This window comes from Phyllobates terribilis, unplaced genomic scaffold, assembly GCF_046119375.1.
Source record: "Phyllobates terribilis strain yellow unplaced genomic scaffold, ASM4611937v1 Scaffold_7885__1_contigs__length_34600, whole genome shotgun sequence".
NCBI lineage: Eukaryota > Metazoa > Chordata > Amphibia > Anura > Dendrobatidae > Phyllobates > Phyllobates terribilis.
In genome coordinates, this window is record NW_027370625.1 from 14155 (window position 1) to 34601 (window position 20447).

Here is a 20447-nt window from a genome sequence, read left to right on the forward strand (position 1 = left end):
CTACTGCAGGCAGGATACCTGGCTGGCTGAATGTCGCTGAGAAGCTCACAGAGACCGCCATAAGCAACAGTTTAACAGAATGCCACAGACTAATCAACCAAACTTTTTGGGTTGGGTTCTCTTTTATAGTCTGCAGGCATTAAATGAAAGAAGTCAGTGTTCCAGCAGAAGGAGACAACGTTTCAGAAAAGGCATTGTAGCAAACCAAAAAAGAAATTTTAAGCGCAGCAGTGTAACCAGCGCACATACCTGTTAGCTCGGGTGAGTTTAAAAGGCTGCTGTTGATAACAAGGGCATTTGCTAAATAGATGGTGTGTGTGCAACAATATACTGAAAGGTCAATTATATTGTGCAGCTTATCTCACCACCTGTAGTTATTTAGGTGAAAGCTCCAAAATGCTTGCCTAATATGTCTGTTTATCCAAAAGGAAGTAGAAAGGGAGAGCTAGAAAGATAGCATTGCATCACATTACATGGCAATGCAATGCACAGTTGCTGAAGTTGAACCAAAATGAGCTTGTAATCTGGCTTCTGCAACTTTGAACATGAAAAATCCAATGAGGAGAAGAAAAGCAGAGCCAAAGAGTCCATCCCAAAATCCGACAAACAAGCAAAATGAACAAAAAACATTGAATTCAATTCTTTCTGATTTTAGAAACTGCATTAAAGAAGGGGTGCACCGGTCCTGGAGATACTGCAATACCAGGTCAATGCGTGGAGTGGACAGAGCAAGCTCTTTTTCCATCTCCCTGTTCTAAAAATCCATTTAATATATGGTCCCCAGATAGGGGACGTATCAGATATTAAACTGATAAGAACAGATACTACACTTGATCTTAGCCAAAAGGCCGAGAAGCGATAACCAGAATTGGTTTCAAACTACGGAGCCACCCAAGGATCCTAAAAAGTCCATTTGTGGAGATGAGCTCCTGGACTCCCGTTAAGAAGACATGTTGTCAACCTCTAGATCCCTTACATGCCTGCACTTTTCGGCTTGCTGCTGCTGCAATCCACGCGTTTTAGATCTGCATAACTCCACCTCTTTAAACACAGCACCTTCACCCCCTGCTGTTCCCACCCGCCTCAACACCGTTGGAAGGGAGGAGAACCAATTAAGGCGGGGGGTGGGGTGGAACGAGCAGCTGTCTACCCTTAGCAGGAGGGCTCCTGATTACATACCTCTCCTGCTGCTGCTGCTGCTGCTGGCTGTCCAGCAGCAGACTGAAGGTGGCTGCTGCTGTGCACAGGTATATAAAGGCTCAGAGCCTATTATGACACGCGCAGCCAGCGTTCCATTGCCACATTCCATCTACTGCAGGCAGGATACCTGGCTGGCTGAATGTCGCTGAGAAGCTCACAGAGACCGCCATAAGCAACAGTTTAACAGAATGCCACAGACTAATCAACCAAACTTTTTGGGTTGGGTTCTCTTTTATAGTCTGCAGGCATTAAATGAAAGAAGTCAGTGTTCCAGCAGAAGGAGACAACGTTTCAGAAAAGGCATTGTAGCAAACCAAAAAAGAAATTTTAAGCGCAGCAGTGTAACCAGCGCACATACCTGTTAGCTCGGGTGAGTTTAAAAGGCTGCTGTTGATAACAAGGGCATTTGCTAAATAGATGGTGTGTGTGCAACAATATACTGAAAGGTCAATTATATTGTGCAGCTTATCTCACCACCTGTAGTTATTTAGGTGAAAGCTCCAAAATGCTTGCCTAATATGTCTGTTTATCCAAAAGGAAGTAGAAAGGGAGAGCTAGAAAGATAGCATTGCATCACATTACATGGCAATGCAATGCACAGTTGCTGAAGTTGAACCAAAATGAGCTTGTAATCTGGCTTCTGCAACTTTGAACATGAAAAATCCAATGAGGAGAAGAAAAGCAGAGCCAAAGAGTCCATCCCAAAATCCGACAAACAAGCAAAATGAACAAAAAACATTGAATTCAATTCTTTCTGATTTTAGAAACTGCATTAAAGAAGGGGTGCACCGGTCCTGGAGATACTGCAATACCAGGTCAATGCGTGGAGTGGACAGAGCAAGCTCTTTTTCCATCTCCCTGTTCTAAAAATCCATTTAATATATGGTCCCCAGATAGGGGACGTATCAGATATTAAACTGATAAGAACAGATACTACACTTGATCTTAGCCAAAAGGCCGAGAAGCGATAACCAGAATTGGTTTCAAACTACGGAGCCACCCAAGGATCCTAAAAAGTCCATTTGTGGAGATGAGCTCCTGGACTCCCGTTAAGAAGACATGTTGTCAACCTCTAGATCCCTTACATGCCTGCACTTTTCGGCTTGCTGCTGCTGCAATCCACGCGTTTTAGATCTGCATAACTCCACCTCTTTAAACACAGCACCTTCACCCCCTGCTGTTCCCACCCGCCTCAACACCGTTGGAAGGGAGGAGAACCAATTAAGGCGGGGGGTGGGGTGGAACGAGCAGCTGTCTACCCTTAGCAGGAGGGCTCCTGATTACATACCTCTCCTGCTGCTGCTGCTGCTGCTGGCTGTCCAGCAGCAGACTGAAGGTGGCTGCTGCTGTGCACAGGTATATAAAGGCTCAGAGCCTATTATGACACGCGCAGCCAGCGTTCCATTGCCACATTCCATCTACTGCAGGCAGGATACCTGGCTGGCTGAATGTCGCTGAGAAGCTCACAGAGACCGCCATAAGCAACAGTTTAACAGAATGCCACAGACTAATCAACCAAACTTTTTGGGTTGGGTTCTCTTTTATAGTCTGCAGGCATTAAATGAAAGAAGTCAGTGTTCCAGCAGAAGGAGACAACGTTTCAGAAAAGGCATTGTAGCAAACCAAAAAAGAAATTTTAAGCGCAGCAGTGTAACCAGCGCACATACCTGTTAGCTCGGGTGAGTTTAAAAGGCTGCTGTTGATAACAAGGGCATTTGCTAAATAGATGGTGTGTGTGCAACAATATACTGAAAGGTCAATTATATTGTGCAGCTTATCTCACCACCTGTAGTTATTTAGGTGAAAGCTCCAAAATGCTTGCCTAATATGTCTGTTTATCCAAAAGGAAGTAGAAAGGGAGAGCTAGAAAGATAGCATTGCATCACATTACATGGCAATGCAATGCACAGTTGCTGAAGTTGAACCAAAATGAGCTTGTAATCTGGCTTCTGCAACTTTGAACATGAAAAATCCAATGAGGAGAAGAAAAGCAGAGCCAAAGAGTCCATCCCAAAATCCGACAAACAAGCAAAATGAACAAAAAACATTGAATTCAATTCTTTCTGATTTTAGAAACTGCATTAAAGAAGGGGTGCACCGGTCCTGGAGATACTGCAATACCAGGTCAATGCGTGGAGTGGACAGAGCAAGCTCTTTTTCCATCTCCCTGTTCTAAAAATCCATTTAATATATGGTCCCCAGATAGGGGACGTATCAGATATTAAACTGATAAGAACAGATACTACACTTGATCTTAGCCAAAAGGCCGAGAAGCGATAACCAGAATTGGTTTCAAACTACGGAGCCACCCAAGGATCCTAAAAAGTCCATTTGTGGAGATGAGCTCCTGGACTCCCGTTAAGAAGACATGTTGTCAACCTCTAGATCCCTTACATGCCTGCACTTTTCGGCTTGCTGCTGCTGCAATCCACGCGTTTTAGATCTGCATAACTCCACCTCTTTAAACACAGCACCTTCACCCCCTGCTGTTCCCACCCGCCTCAACACCGTTGGAAGGGAGGAGAACCAATTAAGGCGGGGGGTGGGGTGGAACGAGCAGCTGTCTACCCTTAGCAGGAGGGCTCCTGATTACATACCTCTCCTGCTGCTGCTGCTGCTGCTGGCTGTCCAGCAGCAGACTGAAGGTGGCTGCTGCTGTGCACAGGTATATAAAGGCTCAGAGCCTATTATGACACGCGCAGCCAGCGTTCCATTGCCACATTCCATCTACTGCAGGCAGGATACCTGGCTGGCTGAATGTCGCTGAGAAGCTCACAGAGACCGCCATAAGCAACAGTTTAACAGAATGCCACAGACTAATCAACCAAACTTTTTGGGTTGGGTTCTCTTTTATAGTCTGCAGGCATTAAATGAAAGAAGTCAGTGTTCCAGCAGAAGGAGACAACGTTTCAGAAAAGGCATTGTAGCAAACCAAAAAAGAAATTTTAAGCGCAGCAGTGTAACCAGCGCACATACCTGTTAGCTCGGGTGAGTTTAAAAGGCTGCTGTTGATAACAAGGGCATTTGCTAAATAGATGGTGTGTGTGCAACAATATACTGAAAGGTCAATTATATTGTGCAGCTTATCTCACCACCTGTAGTTATTTAGGTGAAAGCTCCAAAATGCTTGCCTAATATGTCTGTTTATCCAAAAGGAAGTAGAAAGGGAGAGCTAGAAAGATAGCATTGCATCACATTACATGGCAATGCAATGCACAGTTGCTGAAGTTGAACCAAAATGAGCTTGTAATCTGGCTTCTGCAACTTTGAACATGAAAAATCCAATGAGGAGAAGAAAAGCAGAGCCAAAGAGTCCATCCCAAAATCCGACAAACAAGCAAAATGAACAAAAAACATTGAATTCAATTCTTTCTGATTTTAGAAACTGCATTAAAGAAGGGGTGCACCGGTCCTGGAGATACTGCAATACCAGGTCAATGCGTGGAGTGGACAGAGCAAGCTCTTTTTCCATCTCCCTGTTCTAAAAATCCATTTAATATATGGTCCCCAGATAGGGGACGTATCAGATATTAAACTGATAAGAACAGATACTACACTTGATCTTAGCCAAAAGGCCGAGAAGCGATAACCAGAATTGGTTTCAAACTACGGAGCCACCCAAGGATCCTAAAAAGTCCATTTGTGGAGATGAGCTCCTGGACTCCCGTTAAGAAGACATGTTGTCAACCTCTAGATCCCTTACATGCCTGCACTTTTCGGCTTGCTGCTGCTGCAATCCACGCGTTTTAGATCTGCATAACTCCACCTCTTTAAACACAGCACCTTCACCCCCTGCTGTTCCCACCCGCCTCAACACCGTTGGAAGGGAGGAGAACCAATTAAGGCGGGGGGTGGGGTGGAACGAGCAGCTGTCTACCCTTAGCAGGAGGGCTCCTGATTACATACCTCTCCTGCTGCTGCTGCTGCTGCTGGCTGTCCAGCAGCAGACTGAAGGTGGCTGCTGCTGTGCACAGGTATATAAAGGCTCAGAGCCTATTATGACACGCGCAGCCAGCGTTCCATTGCCACATTCCATCTACTGCAGGCAGGATACCTGGCTGGCTGAATGTCGCTGAGAAGCTCACAGAGACCGCCATAAGCAACAGTTTAACAGAATGCCACAGACTAATCAACCAAACTTTTTGGGTTGGGTTCTCTTTTATAGTCTGCAGGCATTAAATGAAAGAAGTCAGTGTTCCAGCAGAAGGAGACAACGTTTCAGAAAAGGCATTGTAGCAAACCAAAAAAGAAATTTTAAGCGCAGCAGTGTAACCAGCGCACATACCTGTTAGCTCGGGTGAGTTTAAAAGGCTGCTGTTGATAACAAGGGCATTTGCTAAATAGATGGTGTGTGTGCAACAATATACTGAAAGGTCAATTATATTGTGCAGCTTATCTCACCACCTGTAGTTATTTAGGTGAAAGCTCCAAAATGCTTGCCTAATATGTCTGTTTATCCAAAAGGAAGTAGAAAGGGAGAGCTAGAAAGATAGCATTGCATCACATTACATGGCAATGCAATGCACAGTTGCTGAAGTTGAACCAAAATGAGCTTGTAATCTGGCTTCTGCAACTTTGAACATGAAAAATCCAATGAGGAGAAGAAAAGCAGAGCCAAAGAGTCCATCCCAAAATCCGACAAACAAGCAAAATGAACAAAAAACATTGAATTCAATTCTTTCTGATTTTAGAAACTGCATTAAAGAAGGGGTGCACCGGTCCTGGAGATACTGCAATACCAGGTCAATGCGTGGAGTGGACAGAGCAAGCTCTTTTTCCATCTCCCTGTTCTAAAAATCCATTTAATATATGGTCCCCAGATAGGGGACGTATCAGATATTAAACTGATAAGAACAGATACTACACTTGATCTTAGCCAAAAGGCCGAGAAGCGATAACCAGAATTGGTTTCAAACTACGGAGCCACCCAAGGATCCTAAAAAGTCCATTTGTGGAGATGAGCTCCTGGACTCCCGTTAAGAAGACATGTTGTCAACCTCTAGATCCCTTACATGCCTGCACTTTTCGGCTTGCTGCTGCTGCAATCCACGCGTTTTAGATCTGCATAACTCCACCTCTTTAAACACAGCACCTTCACCCCCTGCTGTTCCCACCCGCCTCAACACCGTTGGAAGGGAGGAGAACCAATTAAGGCGGGGGGTGGGGTGGAACGAGCAGCTGTCTACCCTTAGCAGGAGGGCTCCTGATTACATACCTCTCCTGCTGCTGCTGCTGCTGCTGGCTGTCCAGCAGCAGACTGAAGGTGGCTGCTGCTGTGCACAGGTATATAAAGGCTCAGAGCCTATTATGACACGCGCAGCCAGCGTTCCATTGCCACATTCCATCTACTGCAGGCAGGATACCTGGCTGGCTGAATGTCGCTGAGAAGCTCACAGAGACCGCCATAAGCAACAGTTTAACAGAATGCCACAGACTAATCAACCAAACTTTTTGGGTTGGGTTCTCTTTTATAGTCTGCAGGCATTAAATGAAAGAAGTCAGTGTTCCAGCAGAAGGAGACAACGTTTCAGAAAAGGCATTGTAGCAAACCAAAAAAGAAATTTTAAGCGCAGCAGTGTAACCAGCGCACATACCTGTTAGCTCGGGTGAGTTTAAAAGGCTGCTGTTGATAACAAGGGCATTTGCTAAATAGATGGTGTGTGTGCAACAATATACTGAAAGGTCAATTATATTGTGCAGCTTATCTCACCACCTGTAGTTATTTAGGTGAAAGCTCCAAAATGCTTGCCTAATATGTCTGTTTATCCAAAAGGAAGTAGAAAGGGAGAGCTAGAAAGATAGCATTGCATCACATTACATGGCAATGCAATGCACAGTTGCTGAAGTTGAACCAAAATGAGCTTGTAATCTGGCTTCTGCAACTTTGAACATGAAAAATCCAATGAGGAGAAGAAAAGCAGAGCCAAAGAGTCCATCCCAAAATCCGACAAACAAGCAAAATGAACAAAAAACATTGAATTCAATTCTTTCTGATTTTAGAAACTGCATTAAAGAAGGGGTGCACCGGTCCTGGAGATACTGCAATACCAGGTCAATGCGTGGAGTGGACAGAGCAAGCTCTTTTTCCATCTCCCTGTTCTAAAAATCCATTTAATATATGGTCCCCAGATAGGGGACGTATCAGATATTAAACTGATAAGAACAGATACTACACTTGATCTTAGCCAAAAGGCCGAGAAGCGATAACCAGAATTGGTTTCAAACTACGGAGCCACCCAAGGATCCTAAAAAGTCCATTTGTGGAGATGAGCTCCTGGACTCCCGTTAAGAAGACATGTTGTCAACCTCTAGATCCCTTACATGCCTGCACTTTTCGGCTTGCTGCTGCTGCAATCCACGCGTTTTAGATCTGCATAACTCCACCTCTTTAAACACAGCACCTTCACCCCCTGCTGTTCCCACCCGCCTCAACACCGTTGGAAGGGAGGAGAACCAATTAAGGCGGGGGGTGGGGTGGAACGAGCAGCTGTCTACCCTTAGCAGGAGGGCTCCTGATTACATACCTCTCCTGCTGCTGCTGCTGCTGCTGGCTGTCCAGCAGCAGACTGAAGGTGGCTGCTGCTGTGCACAGGTATATAAAGGCTCAGAGCCTATTATGACACGCGCAGCCAGCGTTCCATTGCCACATTCCATCTACTGCAGGCAGGATACCTGGCTGGCTGAATGTCGCTGAGAAGCTCACAGAGACCGCCATAAGCAACAGTTTAACAGAATGCCACAGACTAATCAACCAAACTTTTTGGGTTGGGTTCTCTTTTATAGTCTGCAGGCATTAAATGAAAGAAGTCAGTGTTCCAGCAGAAGGAGACAACGTTTCAGAAAAGGCATTGTAGCAAACCAAAAAAGAAATTTTAAGCGCAGCAGTGTAACCAGCGCACATACCTGTTAGCTCGGGTGAGTTTAAAAGGCTGCTGTTGATAACAAGGGCATTTGCTAAATAGATGGTGTGTGTGCAACAATATACTGAAAGGTCAATTATATTGTGCAGCTTATCTCACCACCTGTAGTTATTTAGGTGAAAGCTCCAAAATGCTTGCCTAATATGTCTGTTTATCCAAAAGGAAGTAGAAAGGGAGAGCTAGAAAGATAGCATTGCATCACATTACATGGCAATGCAATGCACAGTTGCTGAAGTTGAACCAAAATGAGCTTGTAATCTGGCTTCTGCAACTTTGAACATGAAAAATCCAATGAGGAGAAGAAAAGCAGAGCCAAAGAGTCCATCCCAAAATCCGACAAACAAGCAAAATGAACAAAAAACATTGAATTCAATTCTTTCTGATTTTAGAAACTGCATTAAAGAAGGGGTGCACCGGTCCTGGAGATACTGCAATACCAGGTCAATGCGTGGAGTGGACAGAGCAAGCTCTTTTTCCATCTCCCTGTTCTAAAAATCCATTTAATATATGGTCCCCAGATAGGGGACGTATCAGATATTAAACTGATAAGAACAGATACTACACTTGATCTTAGCCAAAAGGCCGAGAAGCGATAACCAGAATTGGTTTCAAACTACGGAGCCACCCAAGGATCCTAAAAAGTCCATTTGTGGAGATGAGCTCCTGGACTCCCGTTAAGAAGACATGTTGTCAACCTCTAGATCCCTTACATGCCTGCACTTTTCGGCTTGCTGCTGCTGCAATCCACGCGTTTTAGATCTGCATAACTCCACCTCTTTAAACACAGCACCTTCACCCCCTGCTGTTCCCACCCGCCTCAACACCGTTGGAAGGGAGGAGAACCAATTAAGGCGGGGGGTGGGGTGGAACGAGCAGCTGTCTACCCTTAGCAGGAGGGCTCCTGATTACATACCTCTCCTGCTGCTGCTGCTGCTGCTGGCTGTCCAGCAGCAGACTGAAGGTGGCTGCTGCTGTGCACAGGTATATAAAGGCTCAGAGCCTATTATGACACGCGCAGCCAGCGTTCCATTGCCACATTCCATCTACTGCAGGCAGGATACCTGGCTGGCTGAATGTCGCTGAGAAGCTCACAGAGACCGCCATAAGCAACAGTTTAACAGAATGCCACAGACTAATCAACCAAACTTTTTGGGTTGGGTTCTCTTTTATAGTCTGCAGGCATTAAATGAAAGAAGTCAGTGTTCCAGCAGAAGGAGACAACGTTTCAGAAAAGGCATTGTAGCAAACCAAAAAAGAAATTTTAAGCGCAGCAGTGTAACCAGCGCACATACCTGTTAGCTCGGGTGAGTTTAAAAGGCTGCTGTTGATAACAAGGGCATTTGCTAAATAGATGGTGTGTGTGCAACAATATACTGAAAGGTCAATTATATTGTGCAGCTTATCTCACCACCTGTAGTTATTTAGGTGAAAGCTCCAAAATGCTTGCCTAATATGTCTGTTTATCCAAAAGGAAGTAGAAAGGGAGAGCTAGAAAGATAGCATTGCATCACATTACATGGCAATGCAATGCACAGTTGCTGAAGTTGAACCAAAATGAGCTTGTAATCTGGCTTCTGCAACTTTGAACATGAAAAATCCAATGAGGAGAAGAAAAGCAGAGCCAAAGAGTCCATCCCAAAATCCGACAAACAAGCAAAATGAACAAAAAACATTGAATTCAATTCTTTCTGATTTTAGAAACTGCATTAAAGAAGGGGTGCACCGGTCCTGGAGATACTGCAATACCAGGTCAATGCGTGGAGTGGACAGAGCAAGCTCTTTTTCCATCTCCCTGTTCTAAAAATCCATTTAATATATGGTCCCCAGATAGGGGACGTATCAGATATTAAACTGATAAGAACAGATACTACACTTGATCTTAGCCAAAAGGCCGAGAAGCGATAACCAGAATTGGTTTCAAACTACGGAGCCACCCAAGGATCCTAAAAAGTCCATTTGTGGAGATGAGCTCCTGGACTCCCGTTAAGAAGACATGTTGTCAACCTCTAGATCCCTTACATGCCTGCACTTTTCGGCTTGCTGCTGCTGCAATCCACGCGTTTTAGATCTGCATAACTCCACCTCTTTAAACACAGCACCTTCACCCCCTGCTGTTCCCACCCGCCTCAACACCGTTGGAAGGGAGGAGAACCAATTAAGGCGGGGGGTGGGGTGGAACGAGCAGCTGTCTACCCTTAGCAGGAGGGCTCCTGATTACATACCTCTCCTGCTGCTGCTGCTGCTGCTGGCTGTCCAGCAGCAGACTGAAGGTGGCTGCTGCTGTGCACAGGTATATAAAGGCTCAGAGCCTATTATGACACGCGCAGCCAGCGTTCCATTGCCACATTCCATCTACTGCAGGCAGGATACCTGGCTGGCTGAATGTCGCTGAGAAGCTCACAGAGACCGCCATAAGCAACAGTTTAACAGAATGCCACAGACTAATCAACCAAACTTTTTGGGTTGGGTTCTCTTTTATAGTCTGCAGGCATTAAATGAAAGAAGTCAGTGTTCCAGCAGAAGGAGACAACGTTTCAGAAAAGGCATTGTAGCAAACCAAAAAAGAAATTTTAAGCGCAGCAGTGTAACCAGCGCACATACCTGTTAGCTCGGGTGAGTTTAAAAGGCTGCTGTTGATAACAAGGGCATTTGCTAAATAGATGGTGTGTGTGCAACAATATACTGAAAGGTCAATTATATTGTGCAGCTTATCTCACCACCTGTAGTTATTTAGGTGAAAGCTCCAAAATGCTTGCCTAATATGTCTGTTTATCCAAAAGGAAGTAGAAAGGGAGAGCTAGAAAGATAGCATTGCATCACATTACATGGCAATGCAATGCACAGTTGCTGAAGTTGAACCAAAATGAGCTTGTAATCTGGCTTCTGCAACTTTGAACATGAAAAATCCAATGAGGAGAAGAAAGCAGAGCCAAAGAGTCCATCCCAAAATCCGACAAACAAGCAAAATGAACAAAAAACATTGAATTCAATTCTTTCTGATTTTAGAAACTGCATTAAAAGAAGGGGTGCACCGGTCCTGGAGATACTGCAATACCAGGTCAATGCGTGGAGTGGACAGAGCAAGCTCTTTTTCCATCTCCCTGTTCTAAAAATCCATTTAATATATGGTCCCCAGATAGGGGACGTATCAGATATTAAACTGATAAGAACAGATACTACACTTGATCTTAGCCAAAAGGCCGAGAAGCGATAACCAGAATTGGTTTCAAAACTACGGAGCCACCCAAGGATCCTAAAAAGTCCATTTGTGGAGATGAGCTCCTGGACTCCCGTAAGAAGACATGTTGTCAACCTCTAGATTCCCTTACATGCCTGCACTTTTCGGCTTGCTGCTGCTGCAATCCACGCGTTTTAGATCTGCATAACTCCACCTCTTTAAACACAGCACCTTCACCCCCTGCTGTTCCCACCCGCCTCAACACCGTTGGAAGGGAGGAGAACCAATTAAGGCGGGGGGTGGGGTGGAACGAGCAGCTGTCTACCCTTAGCAGGAGGGCTCCTGATTACATACCTCTCCTGCTGCTGCTGCTGCTGCTGGCTGTCAGCAGCAGACTGAAGGTGGCTGCTGCTGTGCACAGGTATATAAAGGCTCAGAGCCTATTATGACACGCGCAGCCAGCGTTCCATTGCCACATTCCATCTACTGCAGGCAGGATACCTGGCTGGCTGAATGTCGCTGAGAAGCTCACAGAGACCGCCATAAGCAACAGTTTAACAGAATGCCACAGACTAATCAACCAAACTTTTTGGGTTGGGTTCTCTTTTATAGTCTGCAGGCATTAAATGAAAGAAGTCAGTGTTCCAGCAGAAGGAGACAACGTTTCAGAAAAGGCATTGTAGCAAACCAAAAAAGAAATTTTAAGCGCAGCAGTGTAACCAGCGCACATACCTGTTAGCTCGGGTGAGTTTAAAAGGCTGCTGTTGATAACAAGGGCATTTGCTAAATAGATGGTGTGTGTGCAACAATATACTGAAAGGTCAATTATATTGTGCAGCTTATCTCACCACCTGTAGTTATTTAGGTGAAAGCTCCAAAATGCTTGCCTAATATGTCTGTTTATCCAAAAGGAAGTAGAAAGGGAGAGCTAGAAAGATAGCATTGCATCACATTACATGGCAATGCAATGCACAGTTGCTGAAGTTGAACCAAAATGAGCTTGTAATCTGGCTTCTGCAACTTTGAACATGAAAATCCAATGAGGAGAAGAAAAGCAGAGCCAAAGAGTCCATCCCAAAATCCGACAAACAAGCAAAATGAACAAAAAACATTGAATTCCAATTCTTTCTGATTTTAGAAACTGCATTAAAGAAGGGGTGCACCGGTCCTGGAGATACTGCAATACCAGGTCAATGCGTGGAGTGACAGAGCAAGCTCTTTTTCCATCTCCCTGTTCTAAAAATCCATTTAATATATGGTCCCCAGATAGGGGACGTATCAGATATTAAACTGATAAGAACAGATACTACACTTGATCTTAGCCAAAAGGCCGAGAAGCGATAACCAGAATTGGTTTCAAACTACGGAGCCACCCAAGGATCCTAAAAAGTCCATTTGTGGAGATGAGCTCCTGGACTCCCGTTAAGAAGACATGTTGTCAACCTCTAGATCCCTTACATGCCTGCACTTTTCGGCTTGCTGCTGCTGCAATCCACGCGTTTTAGATCTGCATAACTCCACCTCTTTAAACACAGCACCTTCACCCCCTGCTGTTCCACCCGCCTCAACACCGTTGGAAGGGAGGAGAACCAATTAAGGCGGGGGGTGGGGTGGAACGAGCAGCTGTCTACCCTTAGCAGGAGGGCTCCTGATTACATACCTCTCCTGCTGCTGCTGCTGCTGCTGGCTGTCCAGCAGCAGACTGAAGGTGGCTGCTGCTGTGCACAGGTATATAAAGGCTCAGAGCCTATTATGACACGCGCAGCCAGCGTTCCATTGCCACATTCCATCTACTGCAGGCAGGATACCTGGCTGGCTGAATGTCGCTGAGAAGCTCACAGAGACCGCCATAAGCAACAGTTTAACAGAATGCCACAGACTAATCAACCAAACTTTTTGGGTTGGGTTCTCTTTTATAGTCTGCAGGCATTAAATGAAAGAAGTCAGTGTTCCAGCAGAAGGAGACAACGTTTCAGAAAAGGCATTGTAGCAAACCAAAAAAGAAATTTTAAGCGCAGCAGTGTAACCAGCGCACATACCTGTTAGCTCGGGTGAGTTTAAAAGGCTGCTGTTGATAACAAGGGCATTTGCTAAATAGATGGTGTGTGTGCAACAATATACTGAAAGGTCAATTATATTGTGCAGCTTATCTCACCACCTGTAGTTATTTAGGTGAAAGCTCCAAAATGCTTGCCTAATATGTCTGTTTATCCAAAAGGAAGTAGAAAGGGAGAGCTAGAAAGATAGCATTGCATCACATTACATGGCAATGCAATGCACAGTTGCTGAAGTTGAACCAAAATGAGCTTGTAATCTGGCTTCTGCAACTTTGAACATGAAAAATCCAATGAGGAGAAGAAAAGCAGAGCCAAAGAGTCCATCCCAAAATCCGACAAACAAGCAAAATGAACAAAAAACATTGAATTCAATTCTTTCTGATTTTAGAAACTGCATTAAAGAAGGGGTGCACCGGTCCTGGAGATACTGCAATACCAGGTCAATGCGTGGAGTGGACAGAGCAAGCTCTTTTTCCATCTCCCTGTTCTAAAAATCCATTTAATATATGGTCCCCAGATAGGGACGTATCAGATATTAAACTGATAAGAACAGATACTACACTTGATCTTAGCCAAAAGGCCGAGAAGCGATAACCAGATTGGTTTCAAACTACGGAGCCACCCAAGGATCCTAAAAAGTCCATTTGTGGAGATGAGCTCCTGGACTCCCGTTAAGAAGACATGTTGTCAACCTCTAGATCCCTTACATGCCTGCACTTTTCGGCTTGCTGCTGCTGCAATCCACGCGTTTTAGATCTGCATAACTCCACCTCTTTAAACACAGCACCTTCACCCCCTGCTGTTCCCACCCGCCTCAACACCGTTGGAAGGGAGGAGAACCAATTAAGGCGGGGGGTGGGGTGGAACGAGCAGCTGTCTACCCTTAGCAGAGGGCTCCTGATTACATACCTCTCCTGCTGCTGCTGCTGCTGCTGGCTGTCCAGCAGCAGACTGAAGGTGGCTGCTGCTGTGCACAGGTATATAAAGGCTCAGAGCCTATTATGACACGCGCAGCCAGCGTTCCATTGCCACATTCCATCTACTGCAGGCAGGATACCTGGCTGGCTGAATGTCGCTGAGAAGCTCACAGAGACCGCCATAAGCAACAGTTTAACAGAATGCCACAGACTAATCAACCAAACTTTTTGGGTTGGGTTCTCTTTTATAGTCTGCAGGCATTAAATGAAAGAAGTCAGTGTTCCAGCAGAAGGAGACAACGTTTCAGAAAAGGCATTGTAGCAAACCAAAAAAGAAATTTTAAGCGCAGCAGTGTAACCAGCGCACATACCTGTTAGCTCGGGTGAGTTTAAAAGGCTGCTGTTGATAACAAGGGCATTTGCTAAATAGATGGTGTGTGTGCAACAATATACTGAAAGGTCAATTATATTGTGCAGCTTATCTCACCACCTGTAGTTATTTAGGTGAAAGCTCCAAAATGCTTGCCTAATATGTCTGTTTATCCAAAAGGAAGTAGAAAGGGAGAGCTAGAAAGATAGCATTGCATCACATTACATGGCAATGCAATGCACAGTTGCTGAAGTTGAACCAAAATGAGCTTGTAATCTGGCTTCTGCAACTTTGAACATGAAAAAATCCAATGAGGAGAAGAAAAGCAGAGCCAAAGAGTCCATCCCAAAATCCGACAAACAAGCAAATGAACAAAAAACATTGAATTCAATTCTTTCTGATTTTAGAAACTGCATTAAAGAAGGGGTGCACCGGTCCTGGAGATACTGCAATACCAGGTCAATGCGTGGAGTGGACAGAGCAAGCTCTTTTTCCATCTCCCTGTTCTAAAAATCCATTTAATATATGGTCCCCAGATAGGGGACGTATCAGATATTAAACTGATAAGAACAGATACTACACTTGATCTTAGCCAAAAGGCCGAGAAGCGATAACCAGAATTGGTTTCAAACTACGGAGCCACCCAAGGATCCTAAAAAGTCCATTTGTGGAGATGAGCTCCTGGACTCCCGTTAAGAAGACATGTTGTCAACCTCTAGATCCCTTACATGCCTGCACTTTTCGGCTTGCTGCTGCTGCAATCCACGCGTTTTAGATCTGCATAACTCCACCTCTTTAAACACAGCACCTTCACCCCCTGCTGTTCCCACCCGCCTCAACACCGTTGGAAGGGAGGAGAACCAATTAAGGCGGGGGGTGGGGTGGAACGAGCAGCTGTCTACCCTTAGCAGGAGGGCTCCTGATTACATACCTCTCCTGCTGCTGCTGCTGCTGCTGGCTGTCCAGCAGCAGACTGAAGGTGGCTGCTGCTGTGCACAGGTATATAAAGGCTCAGAGCCTATTATGACACGCGCAGCCAGCGTTCCATTGCCACATTCCATCTACTGCAGGCAGGATACCTGGCTGGCTGAATGTCGCTGAGAAGCTCACAGAGACCGCCATAAGCAACAGTTTAACAGAATGCCACAGACTAATCAACCAAACTTTTGGGTTGGGTTCTCTTTTATAGTCTGCAGGCATTAAATGAAAGAAGTCAGTGTTCCAGCAGAAGGAGACAACGTTTCAGAAAAGGCATTGTAGCAAACCCAAAAAAGAAATTTTAAGCGCAGCAGTGTAACCAGCGCACATACCTGTTAGCTCGGGTGAGTTTAAAAGGCTGCTGTTGATAACAAGGGCATTTGCTAAATAGATGGTGTGTGTGCAACAATATACTGAAAGGGTCAATTATATTGTGCAGCTTATCTCACCACCTGTAGTTATTTAGTGAAAGCTCCAAAATGCTTGCCTAATATGTCTGTTTATCCAAAAGGAAGTAGAAAGGGAGAGCTAGAAAGATAGCATTGCATCACATTACATGGCAATGCAATGCACAGTTGCTGAAGTTGAACCAAAATGAGCTTGTAATCTGGCTTCTGCAAACTTTGAACATGAAAAATCCAATGAGGAGAAGAAAAGCAGAGCCAAAGAGTCCATCCCAAAATCCGACAAACAAGCAAAATGAACAAAAAACATTGAATTCAATTCTTTCTGATTTTAGAAACTGCATTAAAGAAGGGGTGCACCGGTCCTGGAGATACTGCAATACCAGGTCAATGCGTGGAGTGGACAGAGCAAGCTCTTTTCCATCTCCCTGTTCTAAAAATCCATTTAATATATGGTCCCCAGATAGGGGACGTATCAGATATTAAACTGATAAGAACAGATACTACACTTGATCTTAGCCAAAAGGCCGAGAAGCGATAACCAGAATTGGTTTCAAACTACGGAGCCACCCAAGGATCCTAAAAAGTCCATTTGTGGAGATGAGCTCCTGGACTCCCGTTAAGAAGACATGTTGTCAACCTCTAGATCCCTTACATGCCTGCACTTTTCGGCTTGCTGCTGCTGCAATCCACGCGTTTTAGATCTGCATAACTCCACCTCTTTAAACACAGCACCTTCACCCCCTGCTGTTCCCACCCGCCTCAACACCGTTGGAAGGGAGGAGAACCAATTAAGGCGGGGGGTGGGGTGGAACGAGCAGCTGTCTACCCTTAGCAGGAGGGCTCCTGATTACATACCTCTCCTGCTGCTGCTGCTGCTGCTGGCTGTCCAGCAGCAGACTGAAGGTGGCTGCTGCTGTGCACAGGTATATAAAGGCTCAGAGCCTATTATGACACGCGCAGCCAGCGTTCCATTGCCACATTCCATCTACTGCAGGCAGGATTACCTGGCTGGCTGAATGTCGCTGAGAAGCTCACAGAGACCGCCATAAGCAACAGTTTAACAGAATGCCACAGACTAATCAACCAAACTTTTTGGGTTGGGTTCTCTTTTATAGTCTGCAGGCATTAAATGAAAGAAGTCAGTGTTCCAGCAGAAGGAGACAACGTTTCAGAAAAGGCATTGTAGCAAACCAAAAAAGAAATTTTAAGCGCAGCAGTGTAACCAGCGCACATACCTGTTAGCTCGGGTGAGTTTAAAAGGCTGCTGTTGATAACAAGGGCATTTGCTAAATAGATGGTGTGTGTGCAACAATATACTGAAAGGTCAATTATATTGTGCAGCTTATCTCACCACCTGTAGTTATTTAGGTGAAAGCTCCAAAATGCTTGCCTAATATGTCTGTTTATCCAAAAGGAAGTAGAAAGGGAGAGCTAGAAAGATAGCATTGCATCACATTACATGGCAATGCAATGCACAGTTGCTGAAGTTGAACCAAAATGAGCTTGTAATCTGGCTTCTGCAACTTTGAACATGAAAAATCCAATGAGGAGAAGAAAAGCAGAGCCAAAGAGTCCATCCCAAAATCCGACAAACAAGCAAAATGACAAAAACATTGAATTCAATTCTTTCTGATTTTAGAAACTGCATTAAAGAAGGGGTGCACCGGTCCTGGAGATACTGCAATACCAGGTCAATGCGTGGAGTGGACAGAGCAAGCTCTTTTTCCATCTCCCTGTTCTAAAAATCCATTTAATATATGGTCCCCAGATAGGGACGTATCAGATATTAAACTGATAAGAACAGATACTACACTTGATCTTAGCCAAAAGGCCGAGAAGCGATAACCAGAATTGGTTTCAAACTACGGAGCCACCCAAGGATCCTAAAAAGTCCATTTGTGGAGATGAGCTCCTGGACTCCCGTTAAGAAGACATGTTGTCAACCTCTAGATCCCTTACATGCCTGCACTTTTCGGCTTGCTGCTGCTGCAATCCACGCGTTTTAGATCTGCATAACTCCACCTCTTTAAACACAGCACCTTCACCCCCTGCTGTTCCCACCCGCCTCAACACCGTTGGAAGGGAGGAGAACCAATTAAGGCGGGGGGTGGGGTGGAACGAGCAGCTGTCTACCCTTAGCAGGAGGGCTCCTGAATACATACCTCTCCTGCTGCTGCTGCTGCTGCTGGCTGTCCAGCAGCAGACTGAAGGTGGCTGCTGCTGTGCACAGGTATATAAAGGCTCAGAGCCTATTATGACACGCGCAGCCAGCGTTCCATTGCCACATTCCATCTACTGCAGGCAGGATACCTGGCTGGCTGAATGTCGCTGAGAAGCTCACAGAGACCGCCATAAGCAACAGTTTAACAGAATGCCACAGACTAATCAACCAAACTTTTGGGTTGGGTTCTCTTTTATAGTCTGCAGGCATTAAATGAAAGAAGTCAGTGTTCCAGCAGAAGGAGACAACGTTTCAGAAAAGGCATTGTAGCAAACCAAAAAAGAAATTTTAAGCGCAGCAGTGTAACCAGCGCACATACCTGTTAGCTCGGGTGAGTTTAAAAGGGCTGCTGTTGATAACAAGGGCATTTGCTAAATAGATGGTGTGTGTGCAACAATATACTGAAAGGTCAATTATATTGTGCAGCTTATCTCACCACCTGTAGTTATTTAGGTGAAAGCTCCAAAATGCTTGCCTAATATGTCTGTTTATCCAAAAGGAAGTAGAAAGGGAGAGCTAGAAAGATAGCATTGCATCACATTACATGGCAATGCAATGCACAGTTGCTGAAGTTGAACCAAAATGAGCTTGTAATCTGGCTTCTGCAACTTTGAACATGAAAAATCCAATGAGGAGAAGAAAAGCAGAGCCAAAGAGTCCATCCCAAAATCCGACAAACAAGCAAAATGAACAAAAACATTGAATTCAATTCTTTCTGATTTTAGAAACTGCATTAAAGAAGGGGTGCACCGGTCCTGGAGATACTGCAATACCAGGTCAATGCGTGGAGTGGACAGAGCAAGCTCTTTTTCCATCTCCTGTTCTAAAAATCCATTTAATATATGGTCCCAGATAGGGGACGTATCAGATATTAAACTGATAAGAACAGATACTACACTTGATCTTAGCCAAAAGGCCGAGAAGCGATAACCAGAATTGGTTTCAAACTACGGAGCCACCCAAGGATCCTAAAAAGTCCATTTGTGGAGATGAGCTCCTGGACTCCCGTTAAGAAGACATGTTGTCAACCTCTAGATCCCTTACATGCCTGCACTTTTCGGCTTGCTGCTGCTGCAATCCACGCGTTTTAGATCTGCATAACTCCACCTCTTTAAACACAGCACCTTCACCCCCTGCTGTTCCCACCCGCCTCAACACCGTTGGAAGGGAGGAGAACCAATTAAGGCGGGGGTGGGGTGGAACGAGCAGCTGTCTACCCTTAGCAGGAGGGCTCCTGATTACATACCTCTCCTGCTGCTGCTGCTGCTGCTGGCTGTCCAGCAGCAGACTGAAGGTGGCTGCTGCTGTGCACAGGTATATAAAGGCTCAGAGCCTATTATGACACGCGCAGCCAGCGTTCCATTGCCACATTCCATCTACTGCAGGCAGGATACCTGGCTGGCTGAATGTCGCTGAGAGCTCACAGAGGACCGCCATAAGCAACAGTTTAACAGAATGCCACAGACTAATCAACCAAACTTTTGGGTTGGGTTCTCTTTTATAGTCTGCAGCATTAAATGAAAGAAGTCAGTGTTCCAGCAGAAGGAGACAACGTTTCAGAAAAGGCATTGTAGCAAACCAAAAAGAAATTTTAAGCGCAGCAGTGTAACCAGCGCACATACCTGTAGCTCGGGTGAGTTTAAAAGGCTGCTGTTGATAACAAGGGCATTTGCTAAATAGATGGTGTGTGTGCAACAATATACTGAAAGGTCAATTATATTGTGCAGCTTATCTCACCACCTGTAGTTATTTAGGTGAAAGCTCCAAAATGCTTGCCTAATATGTCTGTTTATCCAAAAGGAAGTAGAAAGGGAGAGCTAGAAAGATAGCATTGCATCACATTACATGGCAATGCAATGCACAGTTGCTGAAGTTGAACCAAAATGAGCTTGTAATCTGGCTTCTGCAACTTTGAACATGAAAAATCCAATGAGGAGAAGAAAAGCAGAGCCAAAGAGTCCATCCCAAAATCCGACAAACAAGCAAAATGAACAAAAAACATTGAATTCAATTCTTTCTGATTTTAGAAACTGCATTAAAGAAGGGGTGCACCGGTCCTGGAGATACTGCAATACCAGGTCAATGCGTGGAGTGGACAGAGCAAGCTCTTTTTCCATCTCCCTGTTCTAAAAATCCATTTAATATATGGTCCCCAGATAGGGGACGTATCAGATATTAAACTGATAAGAACAGATACTA

General features: G+C 45.0%; 15 non-coding genes and 1 pseudogene across 15 annotated transcripts; all 16 read right to left on the minus strand.

The window, feature by feature from the left end:
* Nucleotides 1-669: 669 nt before the first annotated feature.
* LOC141251991 (U2 spliceosomal RNA) lies at nt 670-860 on the minus strand. Its single transcript, XR_012313474.1, has one exon. It is a non-coding gene; the product is annotated as a U2 spliceosomal RNA (small nuclear RNA).
* A 1118-nt stretch (nt 861-1978) lies between these two features.
* Nucleotides 1979-2169, minus strand: LOC141251992 (U2 spliceosomal RNA). Its single transcript, XR_012313475.1, has one exon. It is a non-coding gene; the product is annotated as a U2 spliceosomal RNA (small nuclear RNA).
* Nucleotides 2170-3287: 1118 nt separating this feature from the next.
* LOC141251994 (U2 spliceosomal RNA) lies at nt 3288-3478 on the minus strand. Its single transcript, XR_012313476.1, has one exon. It is a non-coding gene; the product is annotated as a U2 spliceosomal RNA (small nuclear RNA).
* A 1118-nt stretch (nt 3479-4596) lies between these two features.
* Nucleotides 4597-4787, minus strand: LOC141251995 (U2 spliceosomal RNA). The gene has a single exon (XR_012313477.1). It is a non-coding gene; the product is annotated as a U2 spliceosomal RNA (small nuclear RNA).
* Nucleotides 4788-5905: 1118 nt separating this feature from the next.
* On the minus strand, nt 5906-6096 carry LOC141251997 (U2 spliceosomal RNA). Its single transcript, XR_012313479.1, has one exon. It is a non-coding gene; the product is annotated as a U2 spliceosomal RNA (small nuclear RNA).
* Nucleotides 6097-7214: 1118 nt separating this feature from the next.
* LOC141251998 (U2 spliceosomal RNA) lies at nt 7215-7405 on the minus strand. The gene has a single exon (XR_012313481.1). It is a non-coding gene; the product is annotated as a U2 spliceosomal RNA (small nuclear RNA).
* A 1118-nt stretch (nt 7406-8523) lies between these two features.
* On the minus strand, nt 8524-8714 carry LOC141251999 (U2 spliceosomal RNA). The gene has a single exon (XR_012313482.1). It is a non-coding gene; the product is annotated as a U2 spliceosomal RNA (small nuclear RNA).
* A 1118-nt stretch (nt 8715-9832) lies between these two features.
* Nucleotides 9833-10023, minus strand: LOC141252000 (U2 spliceosomal RNA). The gene has a single exon (XR_012313483.1). It is a non-coding gene; the product is annotated as a U2 spliceosomal RNA (small nuclear RNA).
* A 1118-nt stretch (nt 10024-11141) lies between these two features.
* Nucleotides 11142-11332, minus strand: LOC141252001 (U2 spliceosomal RNA). The gene has a single exon (XR_012313484.1). It is a non-coding gene; the product is annotated as a U2 spliceosomal RNA (small nuclear RNA).
* Nucleotides 11333-12450: 1118 nt separating this feature from the next.
* On the minus strand, nt 12451-12640 carry LOC141252005 (U2 spliceosomal RNA). Its single transcript, XR_012313487.1, has one exon. It is a non-coding gene; the product is annotated as a U2 spliceosomal RNA (small nuclear RNA).
* Nucleotides 12641-13757: 1117 nt separating this feature from the next.
* LOC141252006 (U2 spliceosomal RNA) lies at nt 13758-13947 on the minus strand. Its single transcript, XR_012313488.1, has one exon. It is a non-coding gene; the product is annotated as a U2 spliceosomal RNA (small nuclear RNA).
* Nucleotides 13948-15063: 1116 nt separating this feature from the next.
* On the minus strand, nt 15064-15254 carry LOC141252002 (U2 spliceosomal RNA). The gene has a single exon (XR_012313485.1). It is a non-coding gene; the product is annotated as a U2 spliceosomal RNA (small nuclear RNA).
* Nucleotides 15255-16373: 1119 nt separating this feature from the next.
* LOC141252003 (U2 spliceosomal RNA) lies at nt 16374-16563 on the minus strand. The gene has a single exon (XR_012313486.1). It is a non-coding gene; the product is annotated as a U2 spliceosomal RNA (small nuclear RNA).
* A 1117-nt stretch (nt 16564-17680) lies between these two features.
* On the minus strand, nt 17681-17870 carry LOC141252007 (U2 spliceosomal RNA). Its single transcript, XR_012313489.1, has one exon. It is a non-coding gene; the product is annotated as a U2 spliceosomal RNA (small nuclear RNA).
* A 1117-nt stretch (nt 17871-18987) lies between these two features.
* Nucleotides 18988-19176, minus strand: LOC141252009 (U2 spliceosomal RNA). Its single transcript, XR_012313491.1, has one exon. It is a non-coding gene; the product is annotated as a U2 spliceosomal RNA (small nuclear RNA).
* A 1113-nt stretch (nt 19177-20289) lies between these two features.
* On the minus strand, nt 20290-20447 carry LOC141252010 (U2 spliceosomal RNA; annotated as a pseudogene; the record flags this gene model as incomplete).